We start from the raw sequence: 8,038 nt of genomic DNA, 5'->3' as shown, positions 1-8,038 counted from the left end.
AACCATCAGAACAACTGGATAAATTCATCAATTGATCAAACCCCACATAGAGGTATGAATTTCAGACGACCGTCATGAGAAATTTAATCCAAAATCATCATATGATTTATAAAATTAAACAAACCTGATAGCCGTGAACGTTAAGCATATGATCGTTGATTGCGAATGCGATTGTCGATTTCGATTTCGATTGACCAACGAAGCGTAAAACCAAGGAATCCGCCATTTTTTGTTTCCCCCTCTTTCTAGAGACTGGAGAGCAGGTAGGGTGTTTGAAAACCGGCCCTCATCGCAAAGTGGGGAATTTATAGTGGGCTCCTTACGGTTTTGAGAGGCCCATATTAAAGAATTTGGGTTATGGCGTTTAGGCCATTCATTCCATCCATTCAAATTCAACTAGAGTTGGTAGATGTGGGCTTGGTATATGGACCGGAGTATCATATGACAAAAAAAATCATAGACGTAAGAATTGATCTGGATCCTTGATCATCTTCATTATTAAACTCATCCATACATCGTATTTGATATGAGAATTGATCTCGTGCATCTCATTTTCATGTGCATCCAATAGTCGAGATCCTTTTTTATGTTTCTCACCTCAACTATCTTTCTCATCGAAACCTAACCCTATATGGATTAGTTATAATTTGATGATTTGGGACCTTTTACTAATTTTAGGAATTTCAGTCAAAATTGGTTAGGAGACAGGGACCGGTTATATACAAGATCGATTTCCAAAAAAAATTAAGTTTTTATCAATTATAATACTAGTTTTTCGTTACCTTTATAAGATTTTCAAGGTTCTTTAAGAATATGGATTATTTAAAGTGTATTTAACTGCTAAATTTTAAAAATCATAATTAAAAACACTGATAACAATTTTGTGTAAAAAGACTTGAATTTCTTTTAAGCTATGTCGGAACCGAGACTGATTACTGAGCCTAGGATTTTTGCTCAAAGAATGGATCAGCAAGCGCGATTTTGAAGGGACCGATTTGGGACTAGCCCGAGTCAACATGAGACTGATTTTTAGCCATCTCTAGATTCAACTTAACAATAGTAACGGTCGGATCATTGTCGTTCATCGTTTTCTTGTATTTGTACAATATAGTGAAATGTAAATTTTGTTTTAAATTGAGAAAGAAAAATTAATAGAATTTGTTACTAAAAAGATACAAGTTGATGGAATATTTTGACGTATAGGTAGGATTTAGGGTTTATCATGTTTTTAAACATGCTTAAATATTTGGTAATCGGTTAGTTTTTATGAAGCTAAAACATAGATCTTTACTAAACTGTACATACGTAATAATAAGTTGTAAACTTAAAACTCATAAAATTTTGAAAATATACAGTAAATAATTAAATGGTCAGCAAAATTAAAAGATCATAAGAAAATGAATTGTAATAATAACACTTTTAACACCAATATGAAAACATCGCTACAAATCACCTCCATCATCCAATTTTGTCAAAAATACACATAAGTTGGGCAATAAAGTTGATTGTCGGTAACTTTAACCAACTTACACATAATCCATCTGTAAGGATACCAATGTGAAAGGGGAATTTTTGCCTCACTCAGTGGCTTAGTCTATTGGGGGCGAGAGACGGGATCAAATTCAGAACCTATCTTGTATTTAACCAAAGTCACCCTACCTCTTTGGCAACTGAGCTACATGCTAAAGTCTCCAAAAATACAGATAATATATGCAAGTCGAATAGAAAGAAAGACAAATATTAAAACTTAATACAATTTGTTATTGGTAAAAATCCAAATGTATGAAGCACTCATATGTATTGTAAGATTTAACATTTATCATGTATTTTGACGTGCTTTGTAACACTCGAAAAAAAATAATGACAAAAATAAGTTGGGAATAAAAGGCAGAAGAGAATAATTCAAACGATACTATTTTGGGCTAAAATTGAAAAGAGGAGAAAAGAGTAGGGGAGGAAAGTGTAAACTCCATGACCAATTTTGCCATTAAATGGCATGGGAAGGTGGGGGTCACCGCCCCCTTAATTGGCCGAAGGTTTTATGGAAGCGTACGAGCGTTAGGGGTGTTTGGGATGGCTTATAAAAACAGCTTTTTAATTTATTTCAGTCTGACATCGATGATAAGTTGTTTTATAGTGTTTGGGTAAGGAAAAAAACTGTTTATACCGGTGTCAAACCGGTAATAAGCAGTTTTTGATAAGTTAATCCGTATTGACTTATGAAAATCGACTTATTACCGGTTTACCATTTTAACCCTGAGTAACACCCTATCTCTAATAATCATCGATATCTCTTCTCTATTTTAACAGATATCTCTTCTTCATCGATATCTCACAGATACGTCTTCACCTCTTCTCCAAACGAACACCCCCATCATCATCGCATCTTCTCCAATCGATATCTCTTCCCCTCCACATATATACATCATCGTCTACCCTATACGATGAACAAATCGATACCCTAACCCTAGATACGGTTCGTCTCATCGTCGCCTAGAAAACTTCCCTGCGTTTTCCTGCATAACGAGGTTAGTGATCGATCTTCCCTGTTCCGTATTTCATTATCTGCTAGTCTGTATTTTCTATTTTTGTTCTTTCTACTTTATAGGAATTTTGGTGATTATTCTTCTGTCGTTGACTGGATATTCCTTTGGGTATTGGTATTTATATAATGTTTCAGGGGTTTCTGATTGAGCTACAAATGGTTTGCCTGATTAGATAAATTGGTCTTTCGTTTTGCTTTATCTGTATTTATCTCTCCATTATGGTTGTTCTATAATGTAAATTCCTTCTCTGTACAAATGAGTTTGAGTGATCTTCCGGTAACGTAATTGAAATCGCTGCAATAAAGGAGTAACAGTTGCTTTATTTTGGTCATAATTCATCATTTCATCATTGAAACAGTTACAGTTACTTGATCAAGGTGTGTTTTAATCCTCAAGATTTTTCTGTACAACCTTGTTACTTACTAGTTTACTTGTAATTGTTTCATCCAACTTATGTAGTTTATTATGCTTCTCAGTTTTTGTCATCCTTTTATCTTGCTAATCCGTAAGTAATATGTAAGTAAAAGGTGAATTATTAGGTGATTAGAATATGAATTGAGTTGATGTCAAGTAGGCTGCGATTGGAACACACCAGTAACAACACAAACTAAAGGAATCAAATCCATAATACGATCATCCAAAAACTCCCCCATCCCTAAATACTTCATACAAATCTCAATTATTTTCTCTAAACAAATGGGTTTCAGCTTATTGGTTTTTCATAATCATTGAAAATATATATACATGTATAGATAGACGGGATCACATAAAACCTTTTTTTGCACTTGAAACTTTACAGCAAAACGTTGTAAATGTAAAAAAAAAAGCCGAATTTTTACATTACAAGGCTTAAGTTTATAGGACCATGCTTATGGGCGTCCTAATTATTTTTTAGGATATTTTGAAATAAAGGATTTACCAATGAAAATTACAATGAAGATGTACCCGTACATATTTTAAATAACTCTCGTTATTATCCAATGTTCAAGGTACTTCCTATATTTTGTTTTGTATTTGACCGTAACATACTCATAGATTAATAAATTATTTTACTTATATGTGTAGAATTGTATTGGTGCTATCGATGGGACACACGTAAGAGCATCGGTTCGAGAGCATGAGCAAGCAAAATACATTGGTAGGAAATGATATGCGACGCAAAATATTATGGCAGCTTGTGATTTTAATATGTGTTTTACGTTTGCATGGGCTGGATGGGAGGGAACTGCACATGATACACGGATATTCTTTGAAGCCTTACGCAGAACTGAACTTAAATTTCCACATCCAATCGGTGGTTAGTATTTTTTTTTTTTTTGTAGTAATGCATACTTTTATGTTTTCATACCATTTGAAACGAATAACAGTAGTTTGTTTATTTTTCATAACAGACTAGTTGTGTACCCGCGCAATGCGGCGAGAGCCATGAATTTTAACGATTTTAAAGTTCCACTGGTTTTATAAGATAAGAGTTAATGATGAAATAGGTTACACTTGGTCTTTACATATTAATACAATTTGAATAAATAAGAGTTATGGTTCCAATTACAGAATATCAATGAAAAAAATTGTATAACAGTTTAAAATTCAATATATTTAAAATCCAACATATTTAAACGACTCCACAAATGTGTTCGATTTACACCAAGAGCAAAGAATCAAGAAACTTGAGTTTTAAGATAAATACTCAAAACCAATAAAGAAAACTACAAATTTGACAGATCATAAGCCATGAAAAGACAAAAAAAGATGGGTTTTAGAATGAAATTTCAACTGCTTACATGTATATATATATTTCAAAAAAACCCAAGAACATATTAATTCAGAACATATTATACAGTGCAATTTGGACAGTATAACCCCAAAATATATAGTATATATATAAATAAATAACTATAAAAGTATAAATCGTAAATATTAAAAATATTTTTTCACAGTATATACAATATATAATAATATAACTAAGTCAAAAACTATTCAATATTTGACTCATTTCGAAGGTATTRASGAGACGATTATAATGGTGTAACTTGTTAAAATAAAAATGTATTTTTTAAACATGTTTTAATTGATATACGATTATGTATGTTAATTTGATAAATGTTTAAAATGAAACATTTAAAAGTAAACGACGTAAAGTAAATTAAATAACTAATTCTAGTGGTATAAAGTGTAAATTTAAAATTATAATTTAAAAAAAATCGGTTGTGAGAGGGTGAATGTATGTGAGAAGAGGAGGGGGTGAAAAGGTAGTATAAATGGTATCATGGTCATTTAGTATTTTAAGACTTTAAGACTTTTACTAAATTTAATAAGATAGTATAGATAAGTATTATGTTGTTGATGCCGGATATCCAAATACTAAAGGTTATCTTGTCCCATACAAAGGAACAAATATTCTTTATCACATACCTGATTTCCGTCGTGGACAAACTGCAGCAATATGTGCTCCCAAAGAAGCAAAAGAGACATTTAATTATTATCACTCATCRCTGAGGAATGTTATTGAACGAACTTTTGGAGTATGGAAAGCTAGGTGGCAAATACTAAAAGATATGCATGTCAATTACACCTATGAGACACAAGTAAATATTGTCCGTCTTTTTGGCCAGAAAAAAGATATGGTGAGTTTCGATAAAAACCGAAATGTTCAATCACGAACTTTAGGCTCTATGATGCATCATTTTCTATGATTTTTGAGGCAAGGTGAGGAATTATGTTGTCGTGAATTAACGCAAAAAAAATTGTGGAAAAAAACAAAGTAACGAGCCTAAACGGGAAAAACCGTGGTGCCGGTGTGAGTTGTACGATAGCGGCCGGCCAGCGGTGCGGGCGCGGTTCGGACGGTCCAGGCGGTTTGGCCATGGTGCAGGGGTGGAGCGTGGCAGGAGCCGAATCCCGCTGACCCGGGTGGCTGGTGGGCTGGATTGCCTAGTGACTTGGGCCTTAGTGCGTTGGGCTGATATTAATAGTTCTTTTGGGCCTTCTTTTCTATATTAAATAAATTTTATCAAGACTTTATTTAATTAAGCCTGATATACTTTATTTAATTTGGGTTTTATTGTTTAATTACTTAATTAAGAGGGATTTAATTATTATATTAAATTTAACTTTAAATTAATTTAATATATTAATTCTTAGATGACTTTATTAAATCATTTGGAAGGATTTATCAAATTACAAAAATTATCGTAATTGAATATCATTTACTTATTACATGGTTTAATAATACGACTAAGCGTGGTAAAGAAGTCAAATGATATTTAGGACATTTTTAAACTAGGAGGTAGGGCTTATAAAATTATGGATGCATTAAATAGACGTTTGGTGACATCAGTGAGCCGATTGCTCAGGGGTTGACCTTTGTTGACTTTTGGCAAATTAAGCCATTAATGAGATATGTCGGTGCATGTGGTGTAGGTCACTAGCTGGGATTTATTTGCTTGGACACGAGTCTTCACGAGACTTTTTGAGATGTATGCATACTCTAAATAATTTTAGAATAAATTATGATTTTCATCTCTGTGGTTTGTTAAAAATTTATATTTTCGTCCCTATGGTTTTAAAATTATGTTTATCATCCCTCTACATTCTATTTTTTTTTTGTCCTTGGATTAACAGTATTAACAGAAGTCCGTTAGACAACTCCCCCCCCAAAAAAAAATACATATATTGATAAATGTTAATTTTAATATTATATTGATGATGATTTTTTAATTAATCTTGTGTATTTTTTTCATGAAGTTAATCTTTTTCGATGACCATTGTATATCTTAGAGTAACTAATAAAACCAACACGTCTCTTAAGATATCGTATAGATATAAAAATTGATGTCTTCATTACAAATGTCTTAATAATACAATTTGGGTCGGTTCATATTAAAAATGTTGCATGCAATTATATATATTAGTAACAAAATTAGTTGATTAATTAATGGTATGTTTGGTTTGATAAACTACTTTTGACGGATTTGTTTTAAGAAGGGATTTTGAATTGACACGATTTGAAATTATTGGTGTATTTAGTTTGTATAATTTGGAACGGAATTGAATTTTATATTTTATTAATAATTTACAAAATCTTAATCAAATAATATTGAAACAAATATTTTATGTAATAGTTTATTAATTATCATTTTAAGTTTAATTGATTGATTATTGTTTTCAAAAAATAAAATAAATGTCGTTATTCCAAAATCAAAATAAATACGTATTTGATACTTTTTGAACGTATTTTCGCAATCATTGAGGCCCTCCCTCTAATAAAATCAAAAAGATTTTGTTAACCTAGTTAAATCTAGGGGCACTCTGGTCATTCAATATTTTTTTATCCTTTAAAAACAATTTAAAATAATTATTTTAATTGATATTATATAATATATTAAAAAATAAAATTTATTTTATGTTTATAAAGAGATAAAACAACCCAATCAAGAACCGGTGCTTCAAATCAAGAAACCACAGTCCAAACCAAATTTGATTTAAATCAATTATAGATTCATACATGAAATACCTTGGTATCTTGAGGGTTGTTGTTTGACAGCAGATGCAGGAGGTTGTATTGTTGGAGGAGGTGAATGAAACCGGTTACATAGATTTGTCGATAGTAGTAATGACAGAAGAGGTAAAAAAAACCCTTGGTGAAGTGGAACTTGTCGACACCACCGTCGCTGCATCTGGGTTTTTCCTTTGTCGGATTTCTCCGTTCGACTTGCTGACCCCATCGTTCGACTTACAGTCTCCGGCCACCAAGGAAACCTTGATTTCTCTAGAAAACAATCCCAAACTCCAAGCATCTCCATCTCTAATATCCATTCCATCTTCTATTGGATGGACGATATGAAAGGGAGACGAGAGCTACAACATCCTCACAGTCATCTCCCATGAAACCCAGAAAATCAAGCCTTCGGTTCGTTTCTAGGTTCGAATCTAGGTTTCGATTTTGATTTTGAACCTCTGTTTAGATTTCGACTTTGGGTATGAAACTTTTTTCGATTTCGTTTTTTAGGTTCAAATCTGGATTTCAACTTTGGGTTTGAATCTTTTTTAGGTTTTTCGATTTCGATTTTGGGTTTGATTATTTCTAGGTTTATTTCTTGGTATTGAACCTCTAGATCTTTTTTATAATTCTTGGTGATTCCCAAAACGAGATGGTTGGCTTCTAGATCAGTTTCGATTTCTGGTTTTAAACCTCCAGATTCCAGTCTTTGAACCTCTAGATCAGTTTCGATTTTTAAGATTTGATTTTTTATTTATGCTTGATCTTGAAAGTTTTTAGGTTTATTCATGCTTCATGAATGGAGAAGATGAAGAAGTGTTGGGTGTTTATGTTTAATGTATATTAAATATCAGATATAAAATATAAAATATAAATATAATAGAAGTATTATATAAGTTTTTTAATTCTTTAAAAAATAATCAAGAGAAATAAGAAAAAGACCAAATTACCCTTGGACTTAACTGGTTTAACAGATTTTTTTGACATTCATTAG

The 8,038-nt window shown here is 31.9% G+C and overlaps 1 non-coding gene across 1 annotated transcript; it reads right to left on the bottom strand.

Moving 5' to 3' along the window:
• LOC112503475 lies at positions 1 to 108 on the bottom strand. Its single transcript, XR_003067991.1, has one exon. It is a non-coding gene; the product is annotated as a small nucleolar RNA Z161/Z228 (small nucleolar RNA).
• Positions 109 to 8,038: the final 7,930 nt, after the last annotated feature.

The sequence above is a fragment of the Cynara cardunculus genome, assembly GCF_001531365.2.
Source record: "Cynara cardunculus var. scolymus isolate 2C chromosome LG 1, CcrdV1, whole genome shotgun sequence".
NCBI lineage: Eukaryota > Viridiplantae > Streptophyta > Magnoliopsida > Asterales > Asteraceae > Cynara > Cynara cardunculus.
Note: the sequence above shows the minus strand (reverse complement) of the source record. Positions and strands in the feature narration are given on the sequence as shown.